Here is a 20,082-nt window from a genome sequence, read left to right on the forward strand (position 1 = left end):
GATGGTGTGGAGGATTTGAGGTTTGTTTGCGCTTTTGCAGTTCAAGCGGTCCCAACCCTCACTTCTGCCACATGAGATACAGGAACCAACCACTGACTTTCTGCTGAAGAGCCATGTGGCACAAAATGCTTTGCAGTTTGGTTTCTTGTTTTAAACTTCCTGCATTCCACTGCTTTTAACAGAAGCTGCAAATGTGTGTGCCAGCATATGCCACCACTGGGAAAACTCCATACTAAAGTTACTGGAATTAACTTGAAATAGAAACATGAAACGTGGAACTTGAAAGCGAAGAGCAGAAGTGCTGCAAAAAGCACAAGATGCTGGGGATTTTGGAACATATGAGGCCATGCTGGGGTTAGGAGCAGTGGGAGATGTCCCTGTGCAAGACAGTGAATTGAAGTCTTCTGAATGGACAGAGCAAAGTTGCTTGGGGACAACCTGATACTGTGAGTGGTGGGAAAAGAGAAAATACTGAGTCTCAAGTGTTTTGTTTTAATGGAAATGAGAATACACTCAGTACTTTAAAGTAGGAACAGCTCTTCCCCCTCCCCTGATGAAATTAGGCCTAATTTCAAAGGAAGTTACAGCTGTAACTAAAGATGAAACTAAGAAAATTTTGTAGCATCAGAAACGAGTAGTTGGAACATCTGCTGTTTAACCTTTCAAATCAGATACCATTGTTTTATTCCTCTTTAGATGGAGATGTTTCAAAACAGCTGTGAAGTACGTGGGAGGAACAAAACCTCCCCAAACTAGCTGCCTCTGTGTACTCTTATCAAAAACAACATAAAAAAGCACCCATCAAAGGGATGGAGAAAAGTTAGTACAAAGGAACTAATTCTACCCATGTTGAATAGCATCTCCAGTAACAAAAATAAATTGCTTAGAGCATCAAATAATTAGTTTATAGATAGCATCCAGAAATGGGGATAATTGTGTTGTATCTTTGAAGTAGAGGGTTATTTTCTTATGATCATTAAAAGCAGACATGCAAGCTGTTTATCCAGGTGGTATTAATGAGTTAACCTTAGCTTATGATCAGATTCCTTTGGTGGTGAATCTAGTTTAAGGATAAATGAGCACAGGCAGTTGGTATTGCTGAATGAAGGATAAGCAATGCTTAATTGTTTACAGTGACTTAGAATTAGCTTTGTAGTCACCTAAAACATAACCCAGAATCTCTAGAAAGCTTGACTGGTAGCTTGAGCTCTGTAAGCCTTGCGTTCACATGGGCAGTGTCTGTGACATGCTTTCTTAACTTGGAGGTGGGTTGGTCCTTATTATACAAAGGATAATTTTACAGTTTAAATATTTCCATAAGTGATATTTGCAGTGGATCTTTAATATTTCAGCAGGTGAAAGCTGTGTGGGGTTTCTACTTAGGAATAGTAATTATTGAGGGCTCATTGCTCAGTGCATTTCATGCGGGGAGTGAGGTCTCTGTTTATGGATTGAGCCAGTGCTTGATAAGTTTTAGAAGCTTTCTTGCATCATCTGTTTTGCAATGACAATGTTTACTCCTAGATGGCAGGGGAGTGAAGGCTGTTTCACTCTGTTGCAAGCCCAGCTCATCATCAGTCTGGTAACCTGAAGAGAGCAGTGTTTGAGTTGAAAACTAAGAAATATTTAGGCAGGAGAGTGTTTGGTCTCTGAAGTAATGTGTAAATGGTCTCACACCTTAAGAGTTGCTCTTTGCACTAGCACTGTGGGCTTTGGTCAGAGCTACATGGAGAGTTTTGGTGTCTTTCCTGCCCTCCCTCATTTCAGCCACAGCCTGACTTCCTAGCAGCTAGAGTTAAGTGTCTTCCATGACGTGTCCTCTCTGTGCTGTTCCTCCGTCTCTGTGCACTCTGGATCAAGCCCTGCATGTATTTCCACTGCAGTGGTTCAGAATGCAAGAGGTGTTATGTTCTACAGGGATATCAAATCTTCTCAGCAGCCTATACTCACTTTTCATTATTCATTTGCATTTTCAGATCTTCAGAGCCCTGCTTTCTCTCTTCATTGAGAATGTTTCATCTCCAGCCTAGGTCCAGCAAGAAACTGCAAGAAGTTAAATGCCACAGATACAAAAATCAAACAAATAAGTTTCCTGGGCAGGTCTGTCCCCTGCATCTCTGGAGCAGAAGCTGACACTGTATTTCCTGCTTTGTTTTGGATGAGAGCAGAAAGACAGGGAATAGAAATTCACCGTACTCCAAAATGATGGCTTACCATCCTACCTATGAAATGAGTTTTGGGGTGCAAAAGGTGCTTCAGTACTGATGCTGTTCTTTGTTTTTTATCTCTCTGGGAACAGGACTGGAGGATTATGTTTGCCAAGTTCCTTCCTTCAGTTTCCTTTGGACTCTTAAACAGAACCCCCTAAAATCCCAAAGGAAAACCGACTCCACAGCAGAACTTGGGGAGGAGTCAACTTAGTGGGGATGTGGCAAAGAGACTTTGCCTCTGTTTAACTTAAGAGAAATACTGACGTGTCTGGCCTTGCTGTCTTTGTAACTGAGGATGGTTTGTAGGTAGGAGTTGTTTTAAGGAAGGAAAACGTACCATCTTCAAGAGTCTAGACAGTGCCTTTGAGTAGACTGAAGCATCGCATAGTCCATGAACTCCTTGTGGTGATTGACAGCTGTAGTGTAAATAAATTCTGGATGTGTCTGTGGTTTTGTGTAACTGATACCTTGTGCTAAAGCAGAGAATTGGCTGGTTTTCTAACAGTGACAACTAAAGGTCAGTGCTGAACTGGGTTGTGTTTGAATCATTTGTGATATAATGCTCTGCATCCAGTTAAAGATCTCCTGAAAAATCTCTTCCATGCAGTTATGAATTTCTCTGTTTTTTGGAAATGCTGCTATCAAATGCCTGTGCTGCTTGGAAAAATGCCCTTGTAAGCTGATTAATTTTTGGTCTCTGTAGCCTGACTCTTGTAGTCCCAGTTAGTCCTGGAAGACATGGCTTTTGCTTAAGTAATAATCACTTCCAGTTCCCCAAGAGTCTAAAAACCTGACTGCACCACTCCTACTGGAGTTGGACATGGGAGTTACAAAGCTGTTTACACAATAATAAATGTGTTCAGGGTCTTGCAGTAACTAAGATGGGGGAGAAAACCGTCATCTCAAAACAAACCCAACAAACGTTACTGTGTAGCTTGGGTTGTCTTTTTAATGGTTCAAAAGTTGATTCTCACTTATTTGGAAATCTCCAGCCACAGAATGAAGAATTGCACAGTGGTAATTTAGAATGCCAAGTCGTGTTAAATCAAAGCAGAATTCAGACATTAAGGAAAGGAATGTTTCAGACTGACCATAAGGAAATACTCCCTCATTTTCCAGAGGATATTCACTGTCATGTAAGCTCTTGGGGACAGTGACAATTCCGAAGCAGTGGTGTGTGAGGGTCATGAGGAAAGCCATGATGATGATGGAACCCCCATCTGTTTCCAAGCATTAGAAGCAATCAGTCAGCACTAGCAGGAAACTCACCAGAAAGTGAGTAAGTGCAGTAAGTTCCTTTTCTGGGTCTTGGAAACATCTTTCCTGTTTTGTAGAGATATGCTCATGCCCAATGTGCAGCTGCTGCTAGAATCTCTTACCCTAATGTTGCTGGTTATTGATTAAAAATTGAAGTGAAGTCAAGTGCTTTTACGTATGAGCTGGCTGTTACCATGCTGCTGGTGTTCTCGAAAGACATGAGTTTGCTTTTATAACTGTTATGTTCTTGTGCTTGTTGCTAACTGTGGACTGCTGCTTGAATTTTTTATCTAAAGAAATTGTTTATCAGTTCTTATTTTGCACATACCTCTAACTCTGGGCTGTTTGGCAGGCTTGTATTACTGTCAGTGTTTCAAAATTTCATGTTACTAGTGTTAATGAAAATGTATTCCTTTTTAATTTGACTAAAGGATAAGCCTTGAGCTGATGAAAGACATTTTCTGCCACATTTCTAGTTCTGAAATGGGACAGCAGTATTTTGAAAGCACAGAATATTTTGCTACTTGGGTGTAAATTGACTTCTACCATGGAGAAAGGTAGTGGATTGACTACTGTTAATTGGACTGTAATTTAAATAGCTCTGTTTTCTGCAAAGGTTTCTTTTGTACCACTTTACTAAGTTAACCCAGAGAGGTTATGCTGCTGTATTCGATACAATACTAACCTGGCAGTTTGGGATAGCTTTTCATACTGCTTGACTACCATAAAAGCCACGGTGATGCATCTCTCAGGTTGTTTTTGAGCACACGGGGAAGAAGTTTTCAACTTCTCAATTTTCTGAGATACTTTACTGTCAGTCCTGATATCGTTGTAAAGCAGGAGAATGGAATATCCTAAGCTAAAAGCAAATATCGAGGGAACGCTGCTGTGTTACTTTATGCAGGTGGCCTGTACCCTCATGCAGTGGGCGGTGTTCTCCCTTGCTGTACCTGGGCTTCAGGTCAGGTGTTATGTACATCGCAACCCAGATACTACCCATGACTGTCCTGGATCTCTTCCCACGCTTCCAACAGATTTTAAACCACAGTGGCAGCAATTAAGTGTAGGCCTTTGCAGAAAGCCTGCTACAGCACATGAGGTCTTAAGTCAGATCGGCTTTTTGAACACAGCTGTGGAAGGCAGGTGAACAGCCTTTTGGGTAAGATTACTGTTCTGTCACATTTTATCTGGAGGTGTTTTTTCAGTGTAAACTCCGTTTTTTGTCAAATTCTTTTGTTGCTTTATGTCAGAATCTGGAATGCGATTTTATATCCTTTTGCCTTGAGGCTCTTGGTAGTCTAATGCAGTAATGCAGTTTAAAAAGATGTCACCAGCCTTGTTTGCCCTGACTTCTGCCAGGGTCTTGGACCCATTGCTGAACTCTGTTTTCCTTACAGAAAATATTTCCAGACATAAAAGACGTAATTACTCTTGTAAACCCGAATTTGCTTTTCTGTCTCTTAGTTTACTCAAGACAGGAGTTCTGTTGTTGCCAACAGAAGCAAAAAACCTAAGTAAGCAAAGCATGTTCAAGAAAGGTTCACAACTTGGGGAGAAAGCATTCTCCTGCCTTTGAATTCGATTAATAGATATGCCTTTAAATTGTCATTACCTAGTGCAGTTAATTAAAATTCAATGGCTGTCACAAGTGGCCTAATCACAAGTGTAATAAAACTGTTGTGTTTAGTGTTGGAAGCATTGCTGTAAAGAAAATGGTGCTCTATTCAACTTTGGAAAAAGGCAGGCATGCCCTGTTATCCTAATTTTCTCCTCCTTGCAGACAATATGTTCTATTTGTAAGGGCAAATTATAGGTGCTAGTAAGTATATTTCAGTGACACTGTAATTAAAATCGCAGTTTAATTGTGGTCTACAAATACATGTGCTACAGCTTCTTAAAGAATACTTCATTTTGCTGACAAAATGGTGTTTTCAAGAAAGCTACCAGTGTTTAGTGAATGATTTGGCTTAGACACTGACACTAACCTTCTGTAAAGAAGGTTTGGGTAGGTAAATAAATCAATTGAAACTTCCAAGCTCTAAACTACACAGAGAAGTATAAAGATGTATTAAAAAAATGGGATTTGCACATGCCAAGCAAGAATTTTTCACTAGTCTTTGTGGAATTAGGATTATGCATTGATTTATAGGGAAGTAGGCTGCTCTTAAGCCTCTGTATGTTGCCTGCTTTTAGGTATTTGGGTCTGAGCTGAGGACTGCACTGGGTGATCTGCAGAGCTCCCTTCCCATCCCAGCTGTTCTGTGATTCTGTGGCTCCTGAGTACACAAGTTCTCTACTCATCCTCCTGCCTCTTACATGGAACTGTAGTTTGTAGTTTAATAGGCAAACAAATGCATTTTTTTTTGACATCTCAGTCCTGCAGTGTGAAACTGGTAAGACTTTGTGTAGGAATAAAGCTGGTTTTAGTACAGGTTGTCTTGCCAGTAAGCCAGTCCCCAGTCCTGATTTATGAAATAGATTGGTAGACCCCACAGTTCAGATGTCTTTTAAACCTAAGTGACTGTTAGGTGGGAATAGCCAGCTGTTCAGGAGGGCATTGACTTGACCTAATAGTATTGATCACTTTAATTTTGAACTGGTTGAAGTTCATTGGTGTTCCTATTCTTGCAGCTGTTGCTTTTGGGTCATTGGCAGGAGTCTATATTTATCACTGTCTCTGTACTGACATGCTGGCACACTACTCTATCAGGATTAGCTTTGTTTTAGCCCAAAACCTAATCAGCACCATCAAATAACTCAAACAGCAACTTGCCAGAAGATGTCAGCCTTGTTTATGCAATGTGTGCAAGAAATACTCTGGCAATAACCTTCCCACAGGTTTGCTGTCTCTCTCCTAAAGCAAATAAATTTCCTTGGGTGCTCTGTAAAAGAAAACACTTTCATGAAGCTATGTCTTTAGGCTGACAGGTGCTGGAAAATTACTACAGACAGTGGCCTAGATGTTGCTCACCATGCTCACTCTTTGTGCTACTTCAAACAGCAAAGGCAAGCAAAGTGACAAGCTACCCAGATAAGTGGCCTCATGTGGTCTTAACAATGAACTAATAATGTGACCAGATCTGTTTTATGTGCACCGATCTGTTGTGTGTCACTAGTAACCTTTTAATAGTGGTAACTGAAGGGAAATCAAGCCGTTCCTCCTGAGCACCTGCGGCTGGGTAATAATCTCTCATGACGCAAGGTCAGAAACACAGGAAATGGCTTATTCTTTTAAAAGTGGAATTGATGTTGCTAGCGATATCCCTCTTGGAGGAAGGGTAGAATGTTCTTCAGAATCCTTGCCAGGTTGGGTAAGTGAACAGCTGTCAGTTGTGCAAAGAAGGTGATTTTTTTCAAGTCAGAGGTATTTAACCTAGTGGAGGCTCATCACTACAATAGTGTTATTTCATGTGTCTGAAAATACCCATTTTGTGATCATCTGATGAATGTAGGATCGCTTAATATAAGTTAGATATAGGGGGTAAAGCAGCCTCTCTTCTGCCTGAAAAACACATCTGCCTGTGCGTGCTCCTTCCCTCTGCCTGTGACAGCAAATGGAAGGTCATTTTACAGCAGCATGGTTGGTCTCTTTGATCTTCACACTGTTAGTTCATGGCAGGCTGAACAGAACGGACGTGCACAGTGTGCTTTGGCCAAAACGGGGCTACAGGAGCATCTATTGACCTCCAAGTTGAGTTGGTTCTGTATTTGATGACCTATGCATTTATTGAATTAAAAAATGCATTATGGTATGAAGAGATACTATAGAACATGAACCACTGAGACTGAGGGTGTTGTGTTGTCCCAGAGTCCTCTTGTCATACATGAATGACTCGAGAGGGTTAGTGGTTGGATGCCTGTATGTAGAGGAGAATGATAAGGTGGCACTTAGAGGAAAACAACACATCTTAAAAACTCATGGTCTGTTTGCTGTCTATTTTCCTTAAAAGCCATCTGGTCAAAACTGCCCAAGCCCCGGTTTATTTTCTTTGGGTGCTTCTATAATGAACTCTAGACTGTTAAGCGTTTCAGTGACTTCACGTGGCTTTGAGGGCGAAGAGAATCAGGACCTCTTGCTGCTGGTTTGTTTTCTCATTGCTGATGTTCTGTTTGTGCGTGCGTGTATTGAGGGAGCATGAAGGAATCCGAGCAGCTAATTTAAGTGTATTAAAACAGTGTAACCTCCCTACAGGGAAGTGGGAGACCCGCTGTTTGTTAGTATATTCATTCAAAAGTAGCGAAACGTAATAAGGAGAGAGCGAAGGCAGAGTCTGGCAGCTTTGCAGTTCAAACTGGAAGCTCTTGCATTTCAAGCACTCCAGAACTGTGATTAAGGAGTAACGAGGGCAGGAGGGAAGGGGGAAATACAGCATTTGTCTGTGTGACCCGAGGCCAGACCCTTGTTGCAGCAGTCATTTTAAAGATGCATGGAGCAGTGATTGAGTTGGTTCTGTTCTCATTTCAACTAGCAGCAGAATTGTAAGTTATGCTTCCTCTATGCTTTACTCCTCCTGTATTTGAATAGTGCCATGTGATATCCGTTGCTTTACACTACATTTCTGGAGGCTGAACCAGTACTTTTGTGAAAGAAGTACTTTTGTGCCTATTTTCTGGACTAGACCAAGCGTCCCCAGGCTCACGGCTCGCTGTGCTCGTAAAGGGCCATAGGGATGCTGCCTGCCCTGCAGTTCTTGTATTGCTTCATGTTGTGGTGTTGTTTCCCAAAGTGAGCTGTAGAACAGATGAACTGTCCTTGTATTTTAATTGGAATCGATGTGGTGTATCCCGGTCTGCGGTACTGGCTGAATTCACGGGTGGTGTCAACGTGAGTGCAGTTTGTATTGGGAAGGAGCGTGGACTCGCTGTGATGGATTAGACCATTGAGCTTCTCTGTAAGATCACCACGTCAGCAGCCAGAGCCAATATTTCACAGGGTAATGATATTGGACAGGTCCTTCAAACCGTTCTGCAATCCAAATGAGTCCTTTGCTGCTATCTAAGAAGAAAATGTGGTGGAGAAAAGGGAAAAGCCGGTGGTTCAGATTTACCGAAAGTAGAAAAATATTTTGAGAAATGGATGATGGTGAGAAATCTTTGTGTCAGAGATGATAAAGCTATGTATCTTGAAGTATCATAGATTTACTTGAAAAAATTGTACTTGCAGAGTCTCCATGGAACTATAATAAACCACTGGCCATTTCTGGTGACTGTGGGAAACCCTCAGTTTTGATTTCTTGTGTCTTTTACCTGTCTTGCTGAAAAAGCTGGAATTCACTGACCTTGCCAATTTAATGACATGTTCTGGGTTTTATTCTGCAGTGGCAAGACGATGCTTTCCACAATGAACTTGCCCAGTTGGTGTTAATTACATTCTCTATTGAAAAGTTTTTTGTTAGAGGAACAGGAGCATGGAAACCCCTGTAGAATAATTCTGATTGTAGAAGTTAATTCTGGGATTTGTACAGAGATTTTCATTGTGGTTTTTAAACTGATATTAAAAAAATATTCATTTTTATGTTTAGTAATTGATCTCCATCGGAAAAACTGCTTTGGAATGGCTGGACTGGTGCATGTATTGTTAATTTTGGATTGCATAGAAATACGTACACAACTGCCTCCATACAAATGGATAGTTAAGTGGAAGGTTATGAGTTTCTGTAGGGGATGATGGTTACAACAAACATGGATTGTCATGGGAACATAAAGATCACTTTGGAGCGAAATAAATGCCGATTAATGGGTTTTGCATTTTCGTTCCTCAGGTAGTAACTGGATATATTGTGCTTTCTTGGGATGAATGTAATTATTCAGTGGAACTGGGGTTTATCCAAGGAAGAGTACTTGGGCAAAGTAACCGTAACAAGCAGTTTGGAGTGGTTTGTTGCATGCATATGGTTTATGTAACACAGGTAACTACCATTATTCTAATGGCTTTTTTTTTCAATTAGAGCTGAAGCCTCATCCACTGGTTATAAATCAATTACTCTTCAGTCCTAGAAGTGCTGTAGAGGTGAGCAGTTATGTGAATCGAGAAAACTTGCTGCAGTATTGTGAGACTGATGTAACGATAGGGAGCACGTTAAAGTAGGAGTAAATTTTTAGGGAAAAAAAAGTTGCAGAAAAGTACCACTTCCAATAGGCTATTTGAAAATAATTAATACATTCAGTTGGGTTTTGAGTGGCCAGTGTTAATTTCTTTTTGTTTGGATACTCTGGCCTTTCTTAGCAAACACGATTTGTAAGCTGGCTGAACAACAAACCTTTTGCTTCAGAACCTGTATTGTATTTGGACCATGAGGAGGGAAAGTGCCATTTGAAATGATGGTACTTTAATGGATGGTTCAGCTGTCTGCGTTTGCAGCAGCCTTCCAGCACATTTCACCAAAGGGAGTTAAACTGAAGAGATGTTGAGTTGCTGCCACTGAAATAAATGAAGATGCCAGCTTCCATTCAGTCAATAGCAGCAATCTTACTTTTTTTCTTTCTTTGCTTTACTTTGTCCTTCACAGTTCCCTTGCTGTCATAAAGAATGAAAGGCTCAGGGACAAATGCACTTTATTTCTTGGAGACTTCAGTTTGACTTGCAAATAAGTTAGAGCTTGAACTTTTAAACCCACCTTTAGACTGTTGTGCTTGCTGTAGGTTACTCTTAAGCAGCAAGCAGGAAATAAAAATCCACCGTGTAAAGTATGAACCAAATCTTTGAATAATAATAAAACAGAATTGGGCAGTTGGTACAAAATCATAATAGCTCTGCTGCACTCGCAATAAGCTGCTTAGTGTAAGCTGGGAAGCTGGTCTGAGGAATGTGCAATAAATTGGCTGTATTTTCTTCAGATGTATAGAAGAAAGCAAAAATGTGTTGAAGTCACTATGGAAAGACTGGATAAATAATCACTAATGAATACACCCCCCCCTTTTTTTTCTTCTCCCCCCTTGTTTGACTTGTTCAAGGATACTGTTCTATTTTTTATTCTTAAGTTCACTTATTACCTTGAAATTGTTGGCTAAGCATCTGCATCTTGCAACTGAGAGCTTATGGTGAGCTGTGGGCTGGGGCTAGTCCTCATGCAGTACTTGGGCTGTTTTGCTTAAAAGTATTGTATGGCCGAAGCATCCCGATTCTAAGCCAGGAGGCTTTCAGAAGGGAGAAGATGCTTTAATTGAGTTGACAGAGGTGCTGCAAGTCAAACCTGGCTTGTAATAAACAAATGTAGCCCTTGGAATACTTAGGTAGGGCTACTTTGGCCAGCTTTTCTACTGGAGATGGCCAGAATGTGCCCTGCTTCACACTTTACTGTGGAAAATACACAACTTGAAATTTTTGGCCAGGTAATTTATGCCATTCTCTGAGATTACGCAAGACATGGCAAATTCTAATAACTGGGGGAAGTAACAGTTTTCTCTTGCAAATTATGGGCAGAAAGCCTACAAAGATGGATCAAAGTGTGCACCCTGTCTCACGGGGGAGAAAGTGGGTGCCAGGTGACTAGCTGCTGCCTTATGCCCGATGCTGGACTGCAGCAGCACTGATTGAATTAAAGTGTTAGAACTGGGGAGTTTTGTTAGACTTTGAGCGTCATCTCATTTTGGTTTGGGCTGTCAATGCTTGAACAGTTTCATACTTTATTTTTGTTGATCTTTTTGGTCAGCGAAAAAAGAAATCTAATTGTTGTTTGAGAGTGGAGAAAGCTGCCTACAAACTGGCCAGTGATCCCTAGTCCTGTCCTGCTTTCCCCTTGTTCATCTGAGTAACCACTATCCACAGCCATCCCAGCTGCTATGGAGATTTATGAGAACATCTTCAGAAAGAAAATGCTTGTGAGGGAAAGATCTTCCCCAGATACAGTATGTCACAGCTAATGGAACAGACAGCCCAGGAAAGCCAGTAAATCTTGTGCAGAATGCCACAGATTTACAGCTCTGGAATAGTCTCTAGGGACTTGAGCTGTGCGGGTTTCCTGCAGGAGAAAGGGGGAGTTGTGGCAGTTATCCTGACAAACTCTGGTTTCCTTTTCTTGTTGCTGTTTCAGATTTCTTTAACTCTGATATGAAGCAAGACAAAATGGGAGGGCAAAATAATTCCTTTCAGTCACCTTCGGAGGCTGTTGATGCTCCGTGTGTGCTGTTTGTCTGTTTAAAGTCTCAGCTGAGTGGATTTTAGTAAGCACTGTTCTATATTGGTATGAAACTGGAGTGTATTCACACTGTTGGTTATTCTTTGTGCCATAGAATAAATAATTTGGTGTAAGAATTAGCGATGGGAAGGAATTATTTAATTATGCTAACCTACTTCCTCTCCTTTTAATCCCTTTTTGCCTTTTGCTGCGGTGACCCTCAGCATTGTTTTCAATAAGCCTCTCCACGGAAGGGTATTGTCAGTATTGGCGCATGCTTTTTTGTGTCCATAGTTTGTTGGGTGTAGGCTTTGCACTATTTTCCCTGACCAGCCGTCCTGTGATGCTCAGGTGAACCTTTTCAAGTATACAGGGACTGCAAAACACCATCCATTTAAGCCTTGTGCTTTATGGGAGCAGGGTACTCGGCTGAGCTTAATAATTATAACAGAACAACCAAACAGAACGAGTGGGTAAAGGTACTTTGGTTTAGGATGGTTATGGCAGTAAATGAAAGAAGTATGACACTTCCACGTGTCTAACTTACTGACAGCACGTCAGCTTTTTTTTTGATATGGATCTAATAAAATCAGTAAGACCGTTGGCTGTAGCAGCGGGTTTAAAGGCCTGACCATGTCAAAATTATTTCAAATTGATACTACTTCTGTCCCTTTACTTGTTAGAATAATTGTAAAAAGAAAGTGGCTCCTTTAAGTCTTACTACTATAAATAGAAATGTGACAGCAACTCTGCAGGTATAAGCATTTATTGTTCTAAAGTTGTGGAAATGGATTTAATTCCTATTTCAGACTTAACGACCAGGGAAGTATTGGGTAAAATACCGCTTAAGAAGTTGCTGTAAGATAGGAGCTTTTTTCAGTTCCTGATTTTCTTTTAAGGAAAACCTAATCAGGTTGCAAGGAGGTCTGGTTTCTTCCAGCTAAAGAACAATCAATAAGGAAAAATGAATTGCTTATGTAGTTATGGAGGCAGAGAAATGCTTTGTCATTAGGAAATGTGAGTTCCTGCCTGTTGTTGACTTGCCCATGTCCTCTTCAGCGTTATGGTTATGCAGCAGCCAGCTGGAGGTCCCGGCTCTGTTCTGCTTTGTCCTCGAGCTCAGAGCTCTCTGAGACGCCTTAGAGCTGCTTGCTGACTCGCTGACTCAAATTCACTCCAACTGCTGCAGGCTGGCAAACCCCATAAATTACTGACACAGAGAGAACAGGCAGGCTGTTCAAACCAGTGTCTGCTTCCCTCCAGTCCCTAATCTGCTTCTTGAACTAATTGTAGTAATTTTTCCCTTTTGAATCCTTTCACTGTTCTAAAAATCTGTTCTGTAAGCAAGCTGACCCTCTCATTAATTATTGTTTTAGCACTAAGGCTGTCTGTCTTGTTGCGGTAATGATTCAAAATGTTTCTAGAGCACGAAGTGATTTTCTCCACCTTTTCAAGTATTTCAGAAAACATTGGCTGAAGCACTCCAAACCTGCTGGTATTGTTGAGGCAGGAGAGACCACAGCCTGTTTGCTAAGGACAGTGGGGTTTAAAGCTTATACTTTTCAGTAGGTGCTTTCTGCAGTTCCTCCCCTGTTGCAAGAGGGTTCCTGGTCTGCAGTTTTGTAATTCGTGTGTCCAGCGTGACCTAGGATTTTAGAATTAAATGGTTTGAGTTTACTAAGCTGCAGCTGAGCTGTTGGATTTCATCGACTAAGCATGGTATTAGAGCAAATAACCGACCTGTATTTTGGTTGGGTATTTGATGTTGTGAAAAATAACCTGCTTTCTGAAATGGAAAATTGAGGTCAAGCCTTTTATGTGGCTGATTCAAAAGAGCTTTTTACTCAAAATGACTTGAATCGAGCCATGTCTTGGTACTTTGGGCAGTTTGTCTAGAGCAAAATATTATGGTAAATAGTCTTTCAAACTTACTTCAAATACATTTCTTTGTTAAATTGTCCCTATGTATATCCTGACCTGAAAGTGTATGCGTTGATGATATTTATTGTAAGTCTTCTGTTTCTTGTTGAAAAAGCATGTCTGAAGGTCTCTCCCTGTCACTCACAAGTTTGCCTGCTCTGTCTGAAGAGAACAAGGAACCCTTTCTTCATGGCGTTTGGTTGGTATCGTGTCCCTGCCCTGCTGCCCTTGAGCAATGAATGCAAGGCTGCAGACAGGCTGATCTAGTGGACGTTGATCGCTCTGCTGCTTCGGAGGTCAGAGAGAAAGTGTTGGGGGTTTGTAATGGTGTTTCTTCTCCCTTCCAGTTCTAAGAGGAAGTAATTTTACATGGTTTCCTTCAGTGTAAGAGTTTTCTTTGGATATATAAGGGAATACCTCTGTTGTGTAGAAGCTGCCCTTGGCTCCGTGTGTGACTAGTAAGGCAAGAGCAGTGACAGCAATTGGTCCTGTGCACTTTGTGTGTCAGACTATCAGCACTGACAGAGCTCCCCTCTTCTGGGCGCGCACTGGGCTGGTAGGTTTTGGTGCCAGAGCTGTTGTCCTTGACTGTTCAGGGCATGACTAAGCCAGTCTCTTCTCTAGGGTGGCTCAGTTTGCTGTCTTGATAAAGATTGTCCATCTCTTCAGGAAAATGGGTTCTTGTAATCCAGATGCTGATAGAAATAGAACTTGAATTACTTATATTTCTGAGGGAAAATTTTACTGGTAGCTCTAAGCAAACGGCTCATTTCAATCTCTTTGAAGACTAGGATGTTTAGTGGAGACAAATGTTTCATCCTTGTTGGAATTAAGGGACACTAAAGCCAGGTGCATAAGGGGATTTGTGCTGCCGATTGATGCAGGTTACACCAAACCAAGCACTCTGACCTGGTAACATTCATCCCATTGCCCAGTTTTAAATGTTATTTGGGTTTGTGCATAAACAAATAGCTTCCATGAAAATTAATTCAGCTGTTGGAGAAAAGTAATTCTGCTTCTTTTTGGATTCACTGGGATGTGCCAGAAGCCCTTACGGAGGCTAAGGTAGGAACTGGTCACGTCCATACATAAGATGTCTCTGCTTCAGGCAGAGAATGTGGGAAATCGGTTGTCTCTTTGTAGAGTTCTCCTGTGTTGCATCAGGAGCCAGAACAGCTCTATTGGGAGCGTTGCTTGTACTGAAACGAAGCTTGTGGCCCTGTAGCAGAAGGGTTCCTGTTAAACAGCCCAGAGACTGACTGTTTTTCTGGAGAGTAAGATAAACTGATTTTACAATGGCTTATGCACCTTGAGGAGAAGCATGAGTTTAGAAAGGAGCATTAATACCATGTTTCCTGGCAAGCAGCAGTAATAAGGTTCAAACGCAATTTTTGTGTTGTTTTGTGCTGAAACTTTTGAAAAAGGGTCTTGAGTAGCAGAACTGGTGAAACCATTCCTGCTAGTGACTTGGGCTTCGCATATGTGTAGTTTATCCTTGGTAGGTTGAGTTATTGTTTTCTTACTGCCTCTGGCAACTGTTGTGATCCTAGGGAAGCACTTTATTCTAAATGCTAGCACCCTTATTCCTCTGTTTTCAACCAGAGAGGCTTTTTCTTCACCTTTGAAGAATTACAGTAAAATGAATTTACTCAATTCTTTCGATTTTTGTCTGCATGCACACCTTTTACCTAAACCAATTGTAGTAATTAAGTGCTTTTTGTAATCTAGAGGCTGTTATTCTTGAGCCAGACCCTGGATTGATGCATTGTTTAGAAATCAGTATATTAGTGGCACTTCAGTGTATATTTATTCTCACTGTGCAGCGACTGGCACTACAGAAATACCCACAAGAAATAGCAGGCATTGAGCAAGCAAGATCAAATGTCACTGGTTGGAAAGGGAAACACTTGAGAAATTACTGAGGGAATTGTCTCTCTTGTCCCTTAAAGCCTTGGAGCTGCCTTCATGTCCTTTCATGTTCCTTCCCTGTTCCTTGATTGTTTCAGGTGTTTATTTAAATCCCTGCTTTCAGACTGTTAACTTCTGCAACCTAAAGCTAAATCAGAGTTCCTCAGTTAATGCAAAGGAGAAGGCTGGAACACAGAGCAAGTGCATAGCAGGGACAGTCTCAAATTGCTGATGGCCACCAACAGGACAAGGCAGAGGCAAAATGCTCTTAATTACTAATAAATAAATAAAAAGCTTAAAGGGGGAAACATTTTCAGGGAGAGCAAGGCCAGTCCTGAAGGTATGGCAGTCACTAGGATGCTCCACAGAACTTGTATTTAAAATCATTTTCTGACATAGCAGTGGCACTTTCAGAAGAACTGTCTTTGTTTTCTTTCTGACAGTATACTGAGTGTAGGAGGAACAGGTAATTATTGTTTGATTTCAAAGGTAATCACCTTACCAGAGACAGAATATTCTACACCTAAACAGAGGCATTTGCAATTCTGCATGAAATCCATGAGGGACTTTGCTGCTGATGCTTCCCCCTCTTAAAAGGGATGCAGATACTGAGCAGTACAGACATGTAAAATACTTACTGGATAAATCAAATTGCATCCTGGAGAGCCAAATCACTGCCTCGGCTGCTTTGTGGGCAGGGTCACTGCCACCCATGGCTTCTGTGCTCTGGTGCTGCTGGGTTACAAAATTAACTTATTGCTTAAAGCTGTAGCACTGTTATCTTTTCAACTTTACTGCTATCGTGCATTTATAAGAGATAAAATGAACATCTAGATAAGGAAGCTGTACAGGGGACCCTGAGCATCCAGAGATGGCCTCTAGAGGCCCAATTGCTGTTGTTGTGTCAAATGTCATATGCATTCAGATGCATGAATATAGATAGAACATATACTGCTGCACTATCTTGCTTTTTTATGGTATGTAAAATAATGCAGTTGCCGTGTGTGTCTTTCCAGCCATACCCATGGCTATTGGAAATGAATATCGGCTTTAATGATTAACCTGCTTGCGTACTTGGTGGCTGGGACGATTGTGTGTATAATCCAGATGGACTATGCTGCTCTTCATGGCGCGCAGAGAGGGAGAGCAGGGTGGGAAACTCAAACTAAAGGTTGGTCATACTGTTTTTCTCTAAGCTGAGAATCATAGAATAACCAGGTTGAAAGAGACCCACCAGATCATCAAGTCCAACATTTCTGTCAAATGAGGAATGAAATGAGGAAGCAATTTAGCAGGAACTTGGAAATGGGGCACAAGGAGTAGAAGTTGGAGAGGCACGGAACAGTTGTCAGGAAGGCAGAAAAGTTTGGGACAGTTTGCTGGGGTGTTTAGAATCATAAATAGGAAACAGTATTGCACTCTTGGTGGACTCACATTAAAATTAATGCTTCAATTGAGTGATTAAGTCATTTCAGAAGGGCCAAACTCTTCCCTATAATCAAAGCAGACCTAAGCCATAGTGAGGTATTTGGAGATGACGGATGTGTCTTCCTTGTACTCATTACTGTAATGAGAAACCTTATTGTCTGTTGAAAAAGGGAGTTGGAACTGAACCTATGAAAGCCTCTTCTATACAGAGTGCCCTTGTAAAAGCTCAGACATTTCATGCTGAATAATGAACCCTCGCAGAAGGTGCTTAGTTTATGTTGAATCTGTCCTGCTGTGTTATTGGTTCAGTCAAGACACATTTTATCTTTTTTGTAAGATGAGGTTTTATTTTTGCAGGGACTTCTTGAATTACCACAAGGCAACTAAAATAACTGATCTATGGCTGTTAGGGTCTTTCTCATCTGTTGACAGCTAACGGATGTGCCGGTCAAGGGCATGAGAAGATTTGGGTTCTGATGTGACGTCTTCCCTGAATGCCATGGTAAAGTCCTATAGCATTGCTTAAAAACAAACAAACATATAAAACCTGACCCAGAATCTCCACATTAAGTTATGAGGAGATGTAGAAGATGGATGGGAACGAAATGAGTATTTGGGGAAAGCCAGGGAATGCACCACAAGGAGGAGAAGGAAATCTCTGAAGCAGTCAGGTAGAGATGAGAAACAAATCTGTGCCTGTGACTTTTATACTGCTCATTTCTTAGGTGAACTTCAAGAGAAAGCATGCATTGTGGTTGGGAAATGTAAATTGTTCTGTTTCTCCCAGGGAAACCCCGATCAATCTTTATGGCTCATTCTGTTGCTCCTGAGTACAGCTACTTTCCAAATAGTTTAAATTTATTAAATAGTCTTTTTAGTATAGTTGGTGCTTTTCTATAGCAGTTACATACAAACATACTTTTGCCTGCTTGCAGTCAGTGATGTTTGTACTAGAAATCACTTAATTTGCAAGGAAAACTTGTTACAGGAGGATTTGTGAGTGAGGTAATTGCTTCTAATTGCTTGCCACGAGATGACTTAGCTAGAGATTAGCCTGCCTGGTAGAGCAAGACTGTTCACTACCATTCACATCTCTATTTTATTATTCCAGTTTTTGACCTGTTTTCTGGAGAATGCTTTCCTGGGTGCTTGCAAGAGACAAATTCATCAGTTTTTTTGGTTGTTTTTTTTTTTTCTTTTAAGAACTCTGACCCTGCCTTGTTAGAGTGTTAGCAGGAAAGATCAAGTTCTTGTGTTCAATGAAGTGTTGTGTGGCTGATGAAGGAAGAGCAGTGGGTACATCATACTGGGCGTCTGCTTTTGTATTCTCTTGTTGTGGTGGTTTTGCCCTTCACTGACAGAAAGGGGACGGGGCAGTTCACACTGAATGTCCTGGGAAATGCGTGTCCACAAGAACATGAGCAGATAAACGTGCTGTTTGTGTCCTGACAGGCACCAGTACAGTGACAGGAGGAAATTAGAGTGCCAAAACGCTTTAAAATGATTTAATGATACAATTCACTCTGTTATTTAGCTTTTATGGGGAAAACTCTTACACTGAAGTTTGAGGATGGAATCCAAATCCTTAGCAATTTTAGAATAGCTTTTCTGGTGACTTTTTTTAAGCCTTATCAGGTTCAGTGTTTTTGATTCAGCAATGTTGATTTGCTAAGCCTTATGTATGATATTTCTAAAGCACGGCTTCCTTTAAGAACTGTTTCTAAGACTTTTTCTGTTTGTGATGCTGGTGCTTAACCAGAGTTGGGATGTTTGTTCAGCTAACAAATCTGTTTTGCTGGATGGTCTCAATTGCCCTGACTGATTGTCATGATGCGGTAACACCGATTCAGGGGAGCCTTGTATGATGGGGTGCTTGCTGTCGTGTGGGGTTGCTGATGGAATGCTGCAGTGAAGCCTGGCCGTGGTGTCAGGAATGTCACCAAGAGCAAACACTTAGTTCACAGCTTTTTATGATCCAAGGGGAGTTATTTTTCCTTTAAGTGTCCAGTCTCACTTTAAAAGTGACTTAAGCACCTAGAAGGCCAAGTCAAATCAAAAGTCACAGGACCTAGAACTGCAGCAAGACCAAGTTCGTTTGAAAGTTAAGTTCTTGTGTGGTGCTGAAATTAGCATTTGTACACTTAAGAATGCTCCCCTTTTGCTTTATTTTTCAATGTTTTGGAAACTGTTCTCTTTTGCCCCTTTAGCCCGCACCACATGGTATTTTGTGCACTCTGTACTTCTGCTGTTACTCTCCTGTTAATTCTGTTGTACCTGGTGAAAGAGAGCATTCAGCTGTCAGCAGTAATTTCCAGAACAAATAGTCTGTACAAACAATATCTTTGAAATGCCTCTCTGAAAGTAGGTGTTGAAAATATTTTGGGGGACCTTACATTCCAAGTAATCATTTTCCAAGCTATTTTAAAAACTCATTGTTTCAAATGATGTTGTAGTGAATGTTTATTATGGAGGCACATCCAGCAAATTCCCTGGGTAAAAGTGCTAACACTCTTGGTTTTCTGTGTTTTCCTTTCCTACTAATGCTCCTGTTGTTGAAACTAGAGGCAGATAGCTTACAGATAAAATGGTCTCTGTTATAGAACTGCTGCAGTTGGGGGAGATTCCAGGGTAGCTCCAGTTTGGAGGCAGAGGTTTGACTGCTAACAAGCCCAAATGAAGTGTGTGACCCACACGATGCAGCCGGTGATGGGTCTCGGTAATTGCGTAGCTGTTCTCCCAGCTGAGAGGACTCTGGCAGCAGGACTGCAGCACCTCCTCGGTGCTGATTTCCTACAGGGGCATGTTTATGTTGGAGACTGTGCACAAGCTGCTGTGTAGACATCAAACTATTCTATTGGTTTGAGGATTAATGAGGTTAAATTAGCTCAGTCATTTACTGCACATTTTATCGAGGTTCAAGCTGTTCAGGCTGTTGCAGTTAATATAAGTAGCCCAGAATGTTGCCAGTTAAATGTGAGTTACTCATCAGGGATCCAGAGTTCATTATTGGAAGGAATAGGACAACTTCACTGGATGATAAAGTTGAACTTGCTGGGAATACTCTCTTCCCCATGTTATTTGAGAGGCAAAAATGGAGAAAGATTCATTGAACAATAGCACAGCATGATGCCTCAATAATACATTTAGGGGCATGTTTTGCTCTCTTTATACCTGTTCTACATGTGGAAGGATTGGTGATAAAAGACTCCTTCAGGCCTTTGATTTGCATAAATATGGTCTCT

Source organism: Phaenicophaeus curvirostris, chromosome 7 (genome assembly GCF_032191515.1).
Source record: "Phaenicophaeus curvirostris isolate KB17595 chromosome 7, BPBGC_Pcur_1.0, whole genome shotgun sequence".
Classification (NCBI taxonomy): domain Eukaryota; kingdom Metazoa; phylum Chordata; class Aves; order Cuculiformes; family Cuculidae; genus Phaenicophaeus; species Phaenicophaeus curvirostris.